Source organism: Leptonotus elevatus, chromosome 12 (genome assembly GCF_054856555.1).
Source record: "Leptonotus elevatus isolate MCC_2025b chromosome 12, RoL_Lele_1.0, whole genome shotgun sequence".
Lineage (NCBI taxonomy): Eukaryota > Metazoa > Chordata > Actinopteri > Syngnathiformes > Syngnathidae > Leptonotus > Leptonotus elevatus.
In genome coordinates this window covers 9,315,910-9,335,412 of record NC_141250.1, presented here as the reverse complement: position 1 = coordinate 9,335,412, position 19,503 = coordinate 9,315,910, and the positions used below count along the sequence as shown (strand labels likewise).

The 19,503-nt window shown below is 46.8% G+C and overlaps 1 protein-coding gene across 3 annotated transcripts in view; it reads left to right on the top strand.

Moving 5' to 3' along the window:
* Positions 1-7,631: 7,631 nt before the first annotated feature.
* The window catches only part of bcor (BCL6 corepressor), a 42,300-nt gene continuing 30,428 nt past the window's right edge, over positions 7,632-19,503 (top strand). For 2 of the 3 annotated variants that reach the window (XM_086091535.1, XM_086091534.1), the window contains exon 1: positions 7,635-8,382. The gene's annotated coding sequence lies outside the window, so the exon portion shown is untranslated. Of the gene's footprint in view, positions 8,383-19,503 lie in introns of all 3 variants that reach the window. The other variant, XM_086091536.1, reaches the window with a different exon arrangement.

Genomic DNA, 19,503 nt, shown 5'->3' with positions numbered 1-19,503 from the left:
CTATCAAAGGTATCCTCACAACTGAAGGTCAACCGGCCTCCCAACTTGCAGCATTTGACACTACCTGCGACAGAAGAAGAGGCTCTGCTGTTCAATGAGAATGGAACTGACCACGATGGGAAAATGGTCAGGATCATTGGCTTGGTGGCCAAGAACTCCAACGAGACAAAATGATTGGCTCGTCACTGGGGCCACCCCTCCAACTTGACTCCTTTTGACTGAAGGTCAACCGGTCTCCCAACTTGCAACATGTGACACCACCTGCGACAGAAGGAGATGCTGGTGACCGCAATGTGGAAAGGGGGAGGAGCATGGCTCTGTGACTCCGAACTCCAAAGAGACAAACTTGCTGGCATGTGCCTGAAGCCCACAATGCAGGAGTCACCTTCCTGATGTTGTCCTTGTAACTGGACTCCTTCCAACTGAAGGTCGCCAGACTTACTACTGATGCCACCGTCTGCAACCAAAAAAGAAGCTTATGACCTCGACATGGAATTCAAACACAGTATCTCGAGTTCAGTAGCATTTAAAGTGTCCACGATGGTAAAGGGAGAGTATCATTAGCTCGCTGGTAAAGACCTCCAAAGAGCCAGGCTCGTTGGCTCTTCTCGCATGGGTACCACCTACAGCAGAGGTGGGCATGGAGGGCCGGAGTCCTGCAGGTTTTGCATGTTGCCCTTCTCCAACACAGCTGATATATGATCAGCTCATCAGCAAGCTCTGCGTAAGCCTGATAACGACCCCGTTGATTGGAATCAGCTTGTAAAACCTCCAAAACCTCGAGGATCGAGATTGCCCACCTCTGACCTACAGTAACCCTCATCTACCAACTAGTAACTAACGACAATGTGAAGGAGAAGCTAACCCAGAATTTAAACCATTTCTTGCAGGAATGCTAGTGACTTTAATGAGTGAATGCTCGTCACTTAAGGCGTGCTGTACATCGAGGAATGTGGCCGAACGTGACGGCAGCTGTCGCAGTGTGAGGGGTTCTGCAACTAGTTTTCATGGTTTCATAGTGGTCGACGATCAGCCATTAATTTCCATCCATTCTTTCAAGCAGGTCCTCCAACAATAACGACCATATTTTTTACAAAGCACCAAAATACGACCAAATGTTAGGTATTGTAGTTTAGCGACCTCTAGCGAAAAAATGCAAAAGTGAAACTCGAACCCGGATTATATGGTCGAAAGACTAACATCTATCTTACTGAGCTCACAGTCCAGTAGAGTTCGTTTTTAGTGTTGACATGTATGTCAATTCACCGTCACGGACTAATGGTCGGGGTTAGGATGAGGCTTTCAGTGAGCTCGTACCAGTACACGTTACATCTTTACATGGGACACTAATGGTTGAGATTAGGAAAAGGCACTGTGAGGTTGCGTTAGAAAACATGTAGTCAACACTAAAACAGTCACTGGACAAATAGCTTCCAACTTGACAGACCGGGTTCGAGTCCCACTTTTGTATTTTTTTTGCGCTATTTAACATGGCCGAGAGAGGTCGCTAAACTAAAATACGTAACACTTGGTCGTAATTTGTCACCACCGATGTGGTCGTATTTATTGGAGGACTGTTTCATTCTTTCTTTGCACCGCTTATCCTCATGAGAGGGGTCCTTAATCCTGAGCCTACCTTCTGGCACGACATGTCACAAGGTGAGAGGGTATGGTACCCTCAACCCAACCTTTAACCTGACTGTGGAATCATCAATGGTGAGCTTCGTTGACTCTGTGAGGACCAGCTCGTGCGTACAACCCTAAGGATCCAGGCTTGTTGGCGCAGTTCCAACCGTAATGATAGCACGCTCATCTAAAGTGACAGCAGACACCCGTGACATATTAACACTGAGAGCTGGCATGTGTAAAAAAAAAAAAGTCAGTGCGAGGGAAACAGGGATGAGGTCCAACATGGCTGAGTACGAAGACACCTTGCCAAGGGGTGAAGATGGTGCCAAACTTGAAAATGTTGGCAGAACCACGTGAAGTGCTGCTTTGCCTTCGGTTAAAAAGAAAAAACTAAATTCCAGGACAATACCAACGTCTTATTTTTCTCGCAGCCTTGAACTTTTATGGCACTTTTGAGGATGGAGCCATTTGCGAAAACTCACAGTCACCATCCGTAAACCTGAACAAAAAGGAATGACCCCGTTAAACAACACTTGGTCTTCACGAAGTCAGCATTTTACAACCCAAAATGGAGCCCTTTTTTAAAATGGCCTCCAGGGTTTATAAATTAAAAAATCCCGACCTTGTGTTTTTCTGCGGACTGGCAACAACAGCCTTGTTGACTGCGTGGCTACACTGTCGATGACTTGTTTGTGCAGACGCTGCTCACAAGCCATGACTGTAAATGTCACACTGCGTGACTATTCTTCCTGCCTGTGACGACAATTAATGAGCAAACGTGAGAAAAAAGAACAGGCTAAGTGTTTGGAGTGGCATTTTTTCTGTGGAAATAAGAACAATGCCCTTTTACACGTGATTTGTCTCCTGAGTGCAGATACATGGAAGGAAAAATGTCTGTCTGTCTCCAAATTTGGTTAGTTTTATATGGTTTCACTATATTGCGGATTTTTATTTATCGTGGGTGGGTCTGGAATGTATCAGCGACATGCGAAGGGTCACTAGTCAGGTTTCCATCCAATTTTTTCTATTTTTTAAGCAAGTTTACTGAAAATGCGCAAAACGGACATGCAATTTATGCTTGTTTCCATGTTCTTCGTTTGCGAATATTGAGCTGAAACTCCGCCGCTGTAGGTGGTGGTATACACCATAGAGATATGATCCACCCGTAATTTAAAAGAAGAAGAAGAAGACCAGGAAGCAACTGCGCCGTGTGATTTTTTTCATCTGTTATAGCATTAATATTTACTTTTTTAATTAATTCCAAAAAGATTTCAGTTTTGTCGTCGCCCCAAACATACCTTACTTTATCGTTCAAAATCCAATCCCTCTTAGCGTAAATTTTTTGGGGGTTGAATTTTGGGCCCGTTTTTGAATTTCTAGAATTTCCATTCAGTTTTATTTTCGCATTTCTTGAAAATTCGAATAAAAATGGGTAACCCAACTACTTAACGTGGCCGACATGCTAACTATTTACCCACCATGCTGCTTATGTAGTTTTTGTTAAATGAATGAATTTACGTGCATTTAAGAATGCAGCCCCCAAACTGATATACATCTGAACTATTGTCTTGGAAAGCACATTACACACTTTTCAGTCGCTTTTGCAGGTCTCAATGTTATCTATATGTGAACTTTACAAACGCAAAGTATAACCCTAAGATTCATATATGCTTATTTAAAGCAGGGTCCCCTGAATTAGCTAACAGCTCAAGTGATATCGCCAACTAGTGGCATGGCATGCACACTACAGTCTTTTTCGGCTCTTTAGCAGGTGAGGGAGGGTTGATGCTGTCTGTGAAAACTCAGTTGGACATAACCACGTCGTTGCTCAGGCTTTTCATAGAAGTTGCACCATTGTGTGCACGATAACCACCCGCCCCCTCCTCCCCCTTCTCCTCTCAAAGACCTTCCTCCTGTCCTCCCGCTACGCTCACATAAAAAGAAGGGGGAAAAACGACGGCAAAACAGTTTGCCGTCAGTTGAGCGTTGCTGTTTTTTTTTTCTCTTTCCCTTTTTTGTTCTCGCACACGTGAGAGCCGCGCTTACTGCCTGCCGCAACTCCTACTTTCAACAGCTGTGGTCGAAAAAGCAGCCAGAGCCTCCGTTTGCCAAGTCTTCCTCTTTTCCGACTCCTACTCTGCTCCCGACTGCCTGTCTTTGTGACTGTCTTCCTGCTTGCCTGCCTGTCTGCTGCTCCACCAACACGCAGGCACGTCATGCGCACACACCTCAGGCTTCAGCCTCCTCCTCCTCCTCCTTCACTTGACATGGGAGCCTTAACAGATGTGCCCCAGCCTTGAGCGGACACCCCACGCTCCCCCCCCCCCCCTCACCCCCACACAGCACACACATACACACACCTCACCCTTCCATCTCCGCTGCCTCATGCCTCACAGATCTGCCGACTTGGGGAAAAGGTGGCGCGTTATTTGGGTATGTGAAAATGTAAATTCACAAATAAAATGCACTTTTTTGCCATAAAATCAACACCGAGTGTACATAAACTAATGACAACGAACACAACAGATGTCAAATTTACCCATTTCAGTCCCTTGAACGTCAGTTTGGAAAAACACAATTCAGTTAAATGTTACCATTATGAACACACAAATTTAGTGGCCACCAGAGCCTTGCCCAAGGGCACTTTGGTTGGAATGCAATGCCGTTATTGTCATTGTTAACATCCAACAAAATGCTGCCCTTGTGGCAATAAAATAACGTCCGTAAGCATTAAATAACATGAGTACAGTTGCAATTGTCAATGCCAGTTCAGGTAATCAAACCCGTGGCCTTTTAGGTCATAGGCCATATTCTTAACCACTATGCCACCATGGCCCCAATTAGTCTGATGAGCAACACAAACAAAAAAAAAGAGCCCACTTTTGTAATTTATACTCATGCTTCTATACACGTCAACCTTGAGTGCCTTCAATGCCAGTCAAGGGGAATCGAACCTGGGGTCTCTCATGTTTCAGGCAGCCCTAATTATGCCCTATTCCGCTGTGCAGTACCAACTTGGCTCACCGCAGCACAATTCACAAATCGTAAATGTTAAACCTGTTCAATATTTACGATAGCAAATCCTCACATTGTGTGCTCAAAACCGACGTCGGCCGAGCTACGGACACTGTTATTGTGACGTGAAGCGGAACGATAGCCAATCAGAAAGCGACCTGAGATTTGCCCATGTTGCTCCATGCTGCCTTTCTCAGGTCAGTCTCGGTACTACAACAGGTTTATCATATTTTAAAAATCATTCATGTTAAAAATTGGTATGGATGTACCCGTCTTAAGAGCTAATCTATTGCTTTTTACAATGGCAAAATGAACCATGTGTCATTATTTTTTATCACAACCAGAATATAAAATGAGGCACCCATTAGTGTGACCTCCCTTTGCACTTGAGCAGGAGGCTGCCTCTTTTTCAAACCTAAATGAAACGAAACCCTTGATACGTCACCCATATGTATCTGTCTTACTTTTAAAAACTAAAAATAATCAAAGCACAGTACTATGGACACTATTTGGGTAGAATTTAGTTTGCATATTGCTCGTGTCGAGCCGAAACCTCGTAAGTCACAATTTGGTCAAATGCACGTAAATAAATAAAAAACTATGCTATTGGTCATTCCACAAGTGTTGGTGTTATTTATTTATTTATTTTTACAAATTATTGACCAATCTAAAGTGTTGGGAAAAATGGCTTGCGCTTTTTGATGATACAGTGTTAATGTTTGAACAAGCATGCCTGTTCTCCTGAAAAGTGACTATTTTGGAGGTACAAGATTTCGACCCGACGCAAGCAATATGCAAAATAAATTGATAGGTTGCTAGTTTTAAAATCAGAGGTCAAGAATAATCGTTCGTTCAATTATTAAGTTACTGTAAAAATGGTAACAAAAAATCTTGCAAAATCTCAAGATGATTATATTCCACATGATAATTGGAAATGTTGGTACATCTTTGTGCAGGGATCATGGAAGTTGGCAGATTTGCTTTCGTGGGCCACATCAAATTATGTGGGGGCCGGATCTGGCCCCCAGGCCTTAAGTTTGACACCAGCTTTTGAAAAAATATTAAATCATAAGACATTGAGCAAGCTTACGTCCATTGTGCACAATCCAGCTTCAGTGACAGGCTTCTGTCACTGCCGTGCTCCACTGACAGACTGGCAGAATCTTCCCTCCCCGAGGCTGTGCGGCTTTTTAATTCCACCCTGGGAGGGAAACGCTAATATCACATGACCTCAACATCCTGCATCCTAATTACCATGCCTTCAGACCACACTGACATTATGACTTAGATTTTATTTCTGTATTAAAAAAAAAAAAAGAGGCTTATATGGAGAGTAGGTTTTCAGATCCATTAGATCCTCCGAGGGCCACATACCGAAAAATCAAAGGATTTTGACTCCTTTTTTCTTTTTACTTTTATTTATCAAAAACACCAAAGTCAGTCAATCAATTAATTGCCTATTGTTTATATATTATAGTGTTTGTTGGAAAACTGCTTCCTGAACAGCTTTCTATAAGGCACATAGTTTTGGATTCTACAAGATTTGAGGGTGACCGAGACCCTGCAATCCAGAAAATATAAACCCCTGCACTGAACATCAGCCGAATCCCATCTGTTGTAGAATGACTATTTTTAAAACAGTTACTTGGGAATCACTCATGTGATATTTTCACAATTTGGACCTTGAAGTAGAGCAGAAATTGGAGGAACCCATTCATTGCTTATAAAAAATAATTTTTATTATTCACTACAGCGTTATTAAGAAAAATGTATTTGCTTAATTATAAATAGTTATTTGCATATTTAGAAAAGCTCTACAGTATATAACACAAATGTCTTAGTGGCAAATGTATTTTTCTAGTGTATGTTGTAGACCGCCTAAATATGGATGGCGGGCCACAATTGGCCCCCGGGCCATAGTTTAGACACAACTGCCTTAGATACTGTTTAATATTTTAATATTATTGTTAATTCGGCATACCCATTTTGTATGTGTTGTTTTCAATATGGCGACTACTTGAACAGTGAATTTCCCCTCCGTAGTTAACACTACTATCACATTTTCTTTTCATCCTCTTAGTTTTATTTTCCCTCATTGCATTCCCTGAGTGTTAAGTCTGCTTCATTTTTTTTTTTGGTCTGTGTGTTTGACAAGCCTGTTAGAAGGGGGCCCCAAGGTAGACTCGCGGATCCTGACGTGTCATTGCAGTGTTTAGGGGGGGGGGGGGGGTTCCGGTTGTGTCGGACGACTCGGACCTTTACCAGCCACCAGCCAGCAACAGCTAGTAAAAAGCGGGGGATTTCCGACACCCTGTCATTGCAGCGGTGCCATTGTTTTGTCATTGCTATGGGCCAATGTCGGCCATCTCTCAGGGGGGGCCTAGGAAAGTGTTGATGTGTCTCTGTAAAGCAAGGTACTCACGTAAACACTATCTGGCCAAACCTGAGCATTTTCCCTCCCCTACGAGTAAATAAGTGACTGTCGGATGGCTCTAAAAGATTATCCTGAGTGATTATCCTGTGGTGTGGTGTGTGTAAATCCGCAAAATTTTAAACCTGTTTAATAGTGGTACAGTACCTTGACTTACGTGCCTCGTAACTCAAATGACTCATGTAATGAAATGAACTGAAAAGGCATTAATCCGTTCAAGCCGCTGTAAACCACAATGTGTTAAATAGTTTATAATAGTAGTTTTTAAATATGTATTGTATAAAAAATGAGGGGAAAGGTTTTATAAAGTTGAATTATAAAACCAGTGGGGTGGAACGGAGTCACAACAACAGTCGTGTTATAAGTGTGCCATCCTGCGACTTTTCCATTAGATTCTATTTGTCTTCTCGCCGTAATGACACCAACTTTCATGTTGCGCCGCTAAATGCCTCGCCTATTCTGTTTTCCAGTTTCCGCGGAGCTCGCGTGTGTGCGACTGCTGATGTGTGTCTGTGTGTGTGCGTCAGCGTCTCTTTGATGTGTGTGCGCAAGTGTGTGCGCGCGCGCTTGGAGGCTTATGCTAATTGCGGTCTCCCGACTGGCCTTCTGGGTAGAGTCTGCGTGAGTGGGAGTGGAGCGAGTCGCTCGGTCTCGACAGCATTCACCCACCACTCCGCGCGGCACTCCCAACGTACGTACGTACGGCTCCGTACCGAACGGGCTGCTCGTGTTTCACTCCACCAACGCTTCTTTTTCCCTCTTCGCCGTCTTTTGTCGGCTTCTCCTTCTTCGGTGACGTGTTGAAGAGGGGAACCGCGCGAGGCGGAACTACCTCCGGACCTGAGCCACCCCCTGCCCCGGCTAGCTTCAGCCCAGCCGGCCCATTAGGCGGACGACACGACGGAGGGACGAACGGACGGGCTCCGCGCGGCCGCCCGCCCGCCATGGAGTGACGGAGACGAGAGCCGAGTCGGACGGCGTGCTCCGCTCAAAGCTAACATGGCGCTGCTGCCGCCGCCGCGAGTTTCGACCGAGCTGAGGTAATTTCTCCTCGGACGTCGCCACCTGTATCTTGTCGGTGGACCGACCGGTGCTTTCGCGGACACTTCAAGCAAGCTCGACGGGATTTCAAACGGAACAAAATCGCCTCTGCGGGCGAACTAGAAACTACTTTTCTCAAAGGATGACTTTCCTTTAGTTTTCTTTCAATTCAAACGGATAACTGGATCGACACTTTTTTTTTTTACTTGGCAAAAAGAGGACAAAAAACGGCACAAGTTGGCTGGAAGTGACGCCGAATTACCCAGGTGAGACGAACGCCATATCTCTACTTTTATATGTTTTGGAATAAAAAGAGAGAGACGGAGAGGAAAAAGTCCCTCTAAAGGGACCTCGTGATGGCTCCGAAAATCACAAGAAGTCTGCCATGGTGATGGTGGTGGTTACTTGGTGGTGTGCGCACACAGAGAGCGGAACGGGCCACTTCTAAGAATAGCGCATAGGGTGGTCTTTGTGTGTTTTCGGCGAGGCAATGGCATGTGCTTGATAAATAACACACACACAAGCGAGTTGCTTGGGTCCGGCCGTGAGCTTGGCCTCCTTCCCCCCCCCCCCCACCCCCCACCCCGCGGCTGTCCTGTCAAGCGGACCCCGGGCGCGAGTGCCAGGCGGACGCCCACGGTGAATAAATTCAGCGTTTTCACACTCTGTGTCGTGTGACCAAGTGTCTTGAATGCGTGGGTGGCGGTGAAGGGGGGTGGGGGGTGGGGTGCGTGTACGTGCGCGCACACGGAACTCGTGCCTAAAAAACAAGGTTACGGAAGGCAGCCTCGCCCTGCCAAAAAGGTTCAGTTGGAGGGCATCCCCGCAGTGTGTGCGCGCGCGTGCGTGTGGCTGCGTCACTAGAGCGCGCGCGTGTCTGTTTTGTTTGGACAGAGTGGACGTTGATCGGCGGCTTTCGTCAGCCTCGAAGCTGTTAGGGAAATGTGCGCGTGCGTGTGCGTGTGGCATTGTGTACACAACACACACGCAGACACTCATGCATGCATGGATCAAGGTCTAGCAGGTGTGTTCTTTGTGACTTTGAGCCCCCCATTCTCGTGCCCCATCCTAAAGAACCCCCCCTACTAATTTTAATAAAAAAATCCCCCCCACACAAAAAAAAATAAACACCTCACCTCTATTTTTGTCACTTAATCTCCGCCTGAGCTCTCAACCACTTTCATCCCCTTCCATTGTTGTATTATTAATCGCAGGTTTTATTTTGGCTTTGCACGCGAAGCAGGCGCCAACGATCGCTGCCACGATCAGGACGGACTAGTTCGTCTTCCGAGTTGAACTCCAATCAACACAAGCTCGCGTCCCCCCCCACCCCCACGATATGTCGTGGTCCCGCGCCGCCCCGCGCCTTCTGTCCTGGAGCCACCCGGGCACTAATTAGGGGGACGCTCTCTTAGGACGATCGATGCGCCTCGTATTGGCTGGCTCCAGCTCATTAACGAGCTTAGTGAGGGAGGCGGCCGTAAGAGCTCAAGCTTCAGCAAGCCCCCCCCCCCCCCACCCCCACCCCCACCCTCACGTAAGCAGCCAATCCACGTAGGACTGGCGAGGGCTGTAAATGCACGCGTTTGCTGCAGCAGGGCAGGTTTGGGAGCGCCAGGGGCCTCGTGTTGGGACCTCTGCTTTTTATGAGGGGGAGGATTAAGTGATAGAGGCACGGAGGGGGTAGGAGGTGGAGGAGGCGTCAGGGGGCTTTGACACATGAATAAAAGGTTAAATGTGCTTAAAGCAAACCTTGACATCGGGGGGAAGATCGTAAAGAGCGAGGCGAGTCTACTTTTCAACGCAAAAATCCAACAAAGGTTTGGTAACTGGAAAGAAAGCTGTCACAATTTATTAGAAAAGTGCTTCTTCTCAGCAGGTAAAAGAAACATGCAACATGGTTTATCAGAATACCAAAGACGTAATATTGCAGAGAAATCGTCAGTCGCGAGTGTTGTTGTACAACTAAACATGGCGCAGGACAAAGTGACTGTGACCACCGAACCGACCAAACCATTTGAGACAAACTATTTCACAAGTCCAGCTGAGGAACAGATGATATCAACCGTTTGGAAACGGATACTTTTGCATTTTCTAATTGTCGCAACAGGATAATTCGATCGATGACATGGTAGATAGATGTGTACTTTAAGAAAACAAACGAAAGGATCATTTGACATTTGGCCAGTAGTGCTTCATTGCACTGCCAAACTTTTTTTAATGTGACAATTCAACAAAGAAGTTAAAAGATTTGTAAACATGTATCCAATATTTCTTGAATAGTTATACTTTGTATGAAGACTTGTGATTTGGTTTGTTTTCACTTGAGTCTCCCCCCATCGCTAATCCACACAGGAAATTAATGATGAAAACTGGCATCAGAAATTGGGACTTTCGCAATTTGTTACAAAAGCACTTTGCTTATCGTCATGACTGGACAATCTGATAAACATTGAAGGACCTACTCTGAGCTTTTTGACGCTGACTTGATGTACTGTCATCATCATGCCAATCAAAATCTCGCACGTTATGGCCAAATTTGATGTACCCCAGATGAGAACCTTCATCCCTGTGGTTAATGTGGGTTAGCCGCATATATTTCCTTCAGCATAAACTCTGCTCGACCAGAATTTACCCTGTATTATTTTTCTTTGGTCAGGCAAGCCTTTGTCTAAATGAGGCAGTCAGGGAAAATGCTAAAGTTAACAAGAATGTTTCCACCCTCCAATAAAGGGTTAACCGCGCTTTAACCGTGGGTGTAGTTTGGCAAGGTTAACGTGGGCTGCTACCCCGGTGAATTCTGGTGGCGGTAAATCGATATTGTGAAATAGCATCCGCGCTAATCTCTTAAGGGTTGGGGAGAAGCACGGCATTGTTTAAGATTGCAGTCACTTCTCGCTTCGGACACAAATAAACTGCGCACGTAGCGCAAAGAGACATTACACACCTGTCTGCCCTAGAATCCAGCCGCTTGGCCAGATTCGACGTGTTTATTTAGGTGTGCGGCGGCGTGATCCCTCAAACTTTTGGTACCAGTTAGCGTGTCGCTGCTGATGACTCAAATGCAGGCTGCCATCTTGCTCAGCGTTCTTGGTTAGGCCTCGCGGCGCTGCTCGCCAAAATACATACAAGTATAGGTCATCTGCAGCTACCAAAATAATCTGCTGTCAAATGTCATCCCGTCTATTCCCTCCAATAACCCGACAAACTCTCAAGCCGAGCCTGCTCGGCCGGGAATGTTTTTTCGGTCGTTGGACCGAGCGCAGACGCGCAAACCCGAATACTTGGCATTTTGCGCGCTGCTTATTTATAGTGCGACTGTCATTTTCCACTGCGCGGCCAGCGCGGGGGCTGATGTGTTTTCCAGGTGTTGGAACAAGGGGGTCTGAGGCGCAATGTTGTGGTGGTGGTGGTGGTGGTGGTGGGGGGGGGGGGGTCGTTGACTTGCCGTCGTGTCACATGACCTCACATTTCCTCAGAAACATTGCCTCACGATGTCTTTGTCAAAGAAAGTGTGCACTTTCCAGGTGATTCACGCCCCCCCCCTTCTCTCGCTAAAGTAGCTTCATTATGCACTAATTCAATTAGCACAACTGACTTCTATTAATTATAAAAATGCAATCACGCGTCTGAGCCTTATCTTTCCACATTAATTCAAATGAGCATATTTTCACTCGGCTGAGGGGGCCACACACTGGGAATGTTTTTATTTTTATGTAAATCAGACAATAGTTTGTGAATTTCCAAAAGAGAGAGGCGTCAAGTGAATGCGCGAAATCGCCGCGCCGCCGTTTAGCGACAACCGTGCTCACCCCCCATTTTAAAGCAATTAACCTTCTGTTTGTCCGCTTTTCTAATCTGGAATCAATAAGGACCACGCACGGAATAGCTCCCCCTGATTGAGCACATCAATAAAAGCACGCGGGCGCTTTGGCAGCGCTCCGCAAGTAAGGCGAGGCGGGGGGGAGGAGGCAGAATTAATAAAATCCGAAAAGGACGGTGTTGTGTTTCATGTCTCTAGTCAGAGACGCGGGCTCTTTTTTTCCGTTGTCACGCTTGGATGGAAGACAACAGGCTCGCCGCTGCCGAGGCGGCCTGCGTGTGAACAAAAGCCGAGGAGAGATCGGTTTTCCAGGCGCCGCTGCGCAGCTCCCGGAGGAGACGTCACGGTTTGATTGAAGCTATGCTCCGTGCCGGCCTCCAGGGACCTCGCCATGAAACGGGAGAGCGGACGCCCTCCCCCTCCTCCTCCCACTCCCTCCCTCCCTCGCCCGCTCTTTTCTCGCCTCGCTCCACAAAGCTTTTTGTTTCGACGCGGTCTGGAGCGCTCGGAGCGCTTCCCCGCAGAGATGTGACAGCCGCCGCTCCTCCCCCTCCTCCGGGGGGCCGAGCGAGACCAGTGCAGCCCCCCGAGATACAGACGGGCCTCTCTCGTGATGGCACGTGTTCCTGTGGTGTTGGCTTGCACGCGATTCGCCCTGAGACGTTTTCTCTCGGGCTCATGGATGGCTTTACGAGATCACATAGCGTAATTACGCACTCTGGTCTTAAGTGTCCTCGCCCCGGATGATCGGACCATTGATTGGATGTGCCGCCAAGCTCCTCGGTCCCTCTGCAGGCTCGTCTTGGTTGGGCCTAGTTTTAATTTTAGCAGCAGGAGCCTCGGGCATCCATATTCCTGACGTAATCCTGCCTGTGCACAACGGAGCGTTGGCCACTAGCCCGCCGTCTGCGCGCAGCAGGAATGTGTATCGCCTCGTTGAATATTTCCACCTGACTTAGCCGGCGTGCAAAGCTCCCACCAACTTAACAGTATGAGCCTTCTTTCCACCACGCAGTATGGTTCGGTTCAGTTCGGCACTTTCTTTTGTTTTCAAAATACTCAACAATAACTTTGATCTGTGCTGTTCAAAGTCCAACTCTCCACCACATGAGACTATCGCTGCAATTAGAAAGAAAACAATTTCCTGTTGCGTTCCTAGCCATGTTTTACGTACATTAAACATTTACAAAGTAGCTAAGCAAAAATGGGATTGTCGCTTGCCACCGTGGGGACCTCAGTTCAAGACCATCCACCCCCAACATCCCCCACTGCTCAGGTGTCCTTGAGCAAGACAGTGAACTGCTGATACCCGTAGCGCTTAACACCCAATGACTTGTTTTGCTACGCATTTCAAATGCCTAACCCCATGGACAAGACACACTAGGATTGAACATTTCAGATCGAAATCATGATCTCTGAAGCAGAATGCTACATGTGGAGAGGTCATGCTATGAACTGGTTAAAAAATGTTGCATCCACTTCATACCAACCTCCATAGGTCTGCGTTCGCGAACGCTAGGTGCTAAGCTAACTTGCTCTGCGCAGTGCGGTTCCTCTCCTCTAAGGAACTAATCCTCGCCTCCGTGGCAACAAGTAGCTAAGCATGCAAAACACCAAGCAAGAAGAACGAACATGAGAAGATGGAGTAGCTAATGCTAATTGCTAAACTAATGTGAAATGCAAAGTCTCTAAAGACCAATGTAAGTGCTTTTGTGTATACACGTCTGGCTGGAGCCAGCAATGAACAGCAAATTAGTATTACAATTAATAAGCATCTAGAGATAAAATAAGAGCTGCACACGCTTGAAAACCGGAAATGAGTCTGTTGCGTGCTGTGAGAGATCATCAAGGGTGCCATGGGAAAAGATCCAATTTCAGTTAATTTTGCCTGAAAATTCTGTATTAATTACAAATATATATTTTCTCATTTATCTATGTCAGTGATGTACAGGGATTGACAGGCCAATGAAATGTTTGTGGTTAAGATTGTCACCCCACGGTGGGGACCCGGGTTCAAGACCATCTCCGGAGACACAGCTGCAGTGTCCTTGAGCAAGGCACTGATACCCGGAACTCCTCTCTGGGCGCTTAAACAGCCCCCCTGCTCCAGTGGGTGCCACACAATAGGTGTTTGCTGCGACTGGTCAAATGCAATTTAATGTATATGAACAAAAAATATATAATTCTTCTTTTTAAATGTACAATAATCCCATGTATCCACTAGTTACTATTTATGCATTCACATAAATCATGGCTACCTGCGAGCATTAGCTTTGTGTTTTTAAACAGGCCCAGATTTCACACTGGTTGGTCAACACTACTCTTACGCCACATGTAAAATGTAGATGCTACCAAACAATGAGTTATCTTTCTGAAACCTGCTTCAAATGTCCCTCTGAGCACATGCCAGTCCAACCCCTCACCTCCTTAGGCGGGGTGACGTCATAGGTGTGAATGCTTCACTGACATTCATAGAGCCCAATTTACCTTTATAGGCTACCAATAATTAAGGCTCCTATTTAAACAAAACCATTCATCCTAAAGGGGGCGGAGTGATCTCTGGAAGGGGGGGGGGGGGGCTGGTCCTTTTAGCACTGCGCGCTTTAATTAAGACCATCCAGCATGAAAGCAGCGGCAGCGTATTCAAAGCAAAGTCAAGAAAGCTCCGGTAAAATGCTGCCCGACTCTTGCCTAGCGCATCCCCATTACAATCGGGTCCTTTGGTGACATAAAGAGCCATTTAGTTCCCATTTGGCCCGCGATGAATAGAGCCAGTTCAGTGGCTGCCGCCCAGGCCCCAGTGTCAGCATGGGAGGGAAGGGGAGCGGAGGGAGGGGGCGGCAGAATCACAATGTCGCCGTTGTTGACGGCAGAGAAGAGGCGAGGGAGGGGGGGCGGCGGTGCTGAACCGTACAGCGACTTGAATGCGTCTGTGCAGCGGGCCTGGAGGACGCGGGGGCCCCTTGTTTACAGCGTGCTCGCTAATAATGTGACAGCTGAGGAGGCGCCGCCGGCACCCTTTCGGCTCTGCGTGGATCTGTCTCGCTTCCAGCCCCGTGTCCCCCCATCAATGTACAGCGGAAGCTCCAAAGTCAAGCGGCCCCAAAGTGGGACAAATTCTGAAAAAAACATATTCCTCAAAACTCAAACAAAACGTGCAGTTCAGACTAGCGTCACACCAGAAAGTATTGTGACCTTCAACTCGGTAAGCATGTAAAACGGGGCTTGGGGTTTGGCTTTCCTTTGGCTTTTATATTTCATGCCACCACAGAATCGTGTCAGTGATGTCAGAGTGATGATGATTATTAGGGATGTCCAATACCACTGTTTTCCAGACCGATACCAGTATAAGTACTCACCAACCATACAAAGGCCTATATTCCATATATATCCTAATATAGCATTTTTCTTTTAAATTGATTGAAATGAATGGCAATTTTCTATTCTTATAAATAGTTCTACTTCCTGATCGTAAAAGGGCCACCAGAGGTATCGCCGCTATTGCAAGTACTGATACCTTGAAATAAGGCCTGGTATCGGCCCAATACCGATGCCTGGCGTCAATGCTCACACATCTCTCGTAAAAACTCATCAAAAAAAAAAAAAAGATCACTTCGAAATCTGCGCTATAGCGTGAATGATAAACCAACGACATGGCGGAGGAACTCAATATAAATATCAAGGGTGGATGTGCACCTTTTTTCCGCTGCCCTTGCAGCAGGATAGACATGAGGAGGAGGGGGAGTTGGAGGCGGAGGGGGTGATCAATCGGACCATTTGGCACACGTCAGCCTGATGATCAATAACAATTAAAGGCGGCCACGCGTCCTTTTATGGCGCCAAGGTGTTAATGTTGTCGACAGGAGCGTGCACGTTAAGTGTGCCTTTCTCCTCCGTGCGCTCATTTGAGCGTTTTAGTGTAATGTGTGTGTTCGTAGGTGTGTGTGTGCGCAGAAAATCCTGTCACACGCACATGGCGGCGGCGAGACGAAGCCTCTGATTTGTGTGTGTGCGTGCACACCGTTTAATCCCTGTTTATCCCCCCCCCCCCTTCCTCGCCTCCCACCCCCGTCGCTGTGGAGATTATCCTGCGTCACACTGCGCGCCCCCCTTCATCCCCCAGAGCTGATCGCGGCTCTGCGCTCCAGCGCGCTTGGCAGGGCTCCAGGGACACACACAAAAAAGGGAAAAAAGCGGGAGGGCGCCGTCATCATCTCGGCACACCAGACCGACATTTCCCCTTCCACACACCTGCAGACCAGCAGATACATCAAATCTGTCGTTGACTTTTTGTGCATAATTTCCCCCGAGTGACCATAAAAAGCACTCTGGCCAAGTTGTTTGTGCGCCACACGCACCACGGCTGCTGCCCCCTCCCCCCTGTGCCCCCGCGACCACAACGCGGGGAATTAGGAGGCCTCCGCCCAGGAGGAAATGATGAGCGGCGCCGTTGTTTGTTCCGGTGATGGAGGTCACGGCGAGTTCAAGTCGCTGCTGTCACAGGCAGGAAATCAGCGGGATGAGGCAGGCGCAAACGTCCGTCCGCTCTGCTCCTCTTACTCCCCCGCCCCCCCTTTTTCTTTTTCTTTTTTAATATATAACCTGTTCTTTTCAAAAAGCGGTCAATACTGAACTCCAGAGCGACTCGGCTAAAAAACACCCGGTGGTTTTTCTGTTTAATGGCGCGCGTCGGGGCTCCGCTGCTGCGGTCTGCTTTATAAACGCAGCACGACCGCTGCACCCCCCCCCCCTCCCCCCACTGCCTCCCCGCACCCCTCCTCTTCCAGCCTGCCTGCCTGCCTGCTGCCGGCCGGCCTGCGTGATGGATTGGACGGCCGTCGGGAGTTGTTTGTTGCCAGGGACGTGCGTCGACACACTGCTCTAGCCATCCCCCCCCCCCTTCGCCGCAAACCACCCCCTCATCCAGAATCATTCCACGTGCGTATGTCAACATGGCGTTGGAGAAAAACAAATGATTGGTTTAATCCAGCTGAAGTCAGATTTTGAAAATGGTGTAATGTGCATGCCAGGTCACTAGTTGGCGATGTCACACCATGGCATCATTCGTATGCAAGTGCTTGTTTTCCCCAAACGAGTCTGTCTTTTAAGTAGCCTTTCTTGATTTTACATTTTAACGTCAATTTTGGTTAATTTCAGTTTACGCAATTCTGACATTTGTGGTTTCATGCGTAGTTCAGCAGCGTAAATAAATACACATAGTCATGTGGCACGCTCAGTTACTGCTGTGCTTTCTGTTTTTATTAAGTTGTTTTGTAATTCAGTTGTGAAATGTCATTATGAATATTTACTGTAATTATGACGTATGTGTTAGTGTAGGTTAGTAATGGATAATGTAGCGTTTTGACTTTTTCAATAAAGTTCACAATTAAAAAATTAATGAACAAAAAAAATTTGGGGGGGCCATGTGCGAGTGGAACGCCGATGTTTATATAAAACAATGACGCTGTAATTTTCAAATATGTACATTTTATGATTTGTATTCAAATATTCATTTTCAGATTTGTAAACAAATTAAAACATAGATTTAAAGGGCTGCAACCAACGTAACCACTGCTAGTTGTGGTAAAAGTTTAATACAGCTAAAATATATTTTTGTATTAGTTGTACTATAGTTCATTGTTGGTTTTGCTACTAACAATACAAATAAATGAAAGCATGTGTGTATACAACAACAAATAGGGTATATAACTCTTAAACGTATTTAAGACCAGATTTATCTTCCAAGTATCGAAGCGTCAAGCGGTGCGAGTGTTAGACGGACATTTAGCGTTGTATAAATGCCGACTAATTATTCTAATGTTAGCAAAGTATGATGCGCCCATTTTCCTGAGCTGTCGGCTCAGCCCATAATGACGACGGATAATGGAGCGGCGCTTCATCCCACTGTGCGCAATTTGTGCACGCAATGAGGCTGCAATGAGGGATTGGCGGAAATGCGTCGGCCACGAGCACGTATGTGTGTGCGTGCGTGCAAGATAATTGGGGGTGTAGTCTCAGACTGTAGCAAATTATTGTTGTTAATGATTTTTTTTTTTTTTTTTAACGAAGTCAGTACTCTCCACCTGTGAACCTTTCAATGTAAACGGCAGACAATGCGCAAGAGAACGCTCTTGTCTGATCCAGGCAGCCTTTTTTCGCGTCAAAGTCAACACACCTACATTTGCCAGCCAATTAATAAAGATGCACTGCCGCGCTCGCTCCTCATTAGACGCAACGTGTCATGGCATTAGACATGTTGTTGTGTATGTGGCTGCTTACTCAATCAGGAGACACACAGGCAGCGGGGGAGAGACGGTACAGCGGAACCTTTAAGCTGAGATGTCGAAACCGTTTTTCCTATAGGAAACAAAGGAAGAAGCAAACATTTTGATCCACGGTCAAAACTTGATTCACTGTAAATCAGCAACGTTGTAACAGTAACAATCTCAGCTAACAAAGATAAGATATATGAATAAAATGTGCACATCAGCAAATTAATTGTTGTACAGGTGATTGTTTTTGACAAGAGTTTGTACTGAGCACCTGTTATGGAGATGTTCTAGCAAATGTCTGACCATGTGGCTAAATTGCCCAAGAGATCCAAAGAAAGGTGCAGGTTCCTGATTATATGTTGACCTATTGTCAACTTGGCTATATTATACCGTTGGCAGCTGTTGTGCGAACATGTTAAACTTTTGCTGTGATGAGTTCAATTTCCGATTATATGGTTATCATCAATGGGGACCAAAAGAAAGAAAACAATTAGGGAGTTTGTTGTTTGGAAGCTCCCTGAGCTTTAGTCTTGCGACACTTGTGGCCATCTTGCGTGACGGCATGGGCCCTGAGGCATATTTTCCCCCCCAAAGTGGTGATCATTTTGTATTTTGTACAATCTTCCGGGAGAATTTTAGCTTTTCCCGCCTTTGTTTCTTACTCACATTTTTGTTCTTACTTTTATTTCTAGTTGAGTGGATGCGTGTATCTGCACAATAGCCAAAACCTGTTCATGCCCCCACCCCCACATTTCACCACGCTGTCGTCTTAAGTTGCGCATTTGTCTGTCAAGGCAGCATGCCGTCAAATGTCTACATTCCTATAAGAGGCTTATTTTTTGTTATCTTGTTCAGTCTCATTGAGCGCAGATTGCTTTTTCAATGCCAGATGAGCTGCTGTGGCGGTGTTGTGTGTGTGTGCGTGAGTGAGACAGGAAGCGGGAGTGACGCACTTACACGTGCATGCGCTCGCTGCGCCTCTGCACGCACGCCCTTTCAGTTCTGTCATATGCGGATGTTGTCTAGGCAGGCCTGCTTGCCTTGGTCGGGAGGTGATGTGTGTGAGTGTGTGTGGGTTTATGTGTGTGAAAAGGGGGAGGGGGTGGGCACACTGGGACAGGGAGGAACCGTGATGAGGGGCCCGCAGCAGCCTGATTAATGGGCCTCGGGTCACGGCAATAAAAGTGGCGTGCCAGCGAGGCTCGGCGTCGTTCCTCTGGGATGATAGAGGAGAGCGCTTTCTCTGCTGCTCTCAGCACTGCTGAGCACGGCAAGGCTTCGCTCTTTACTAT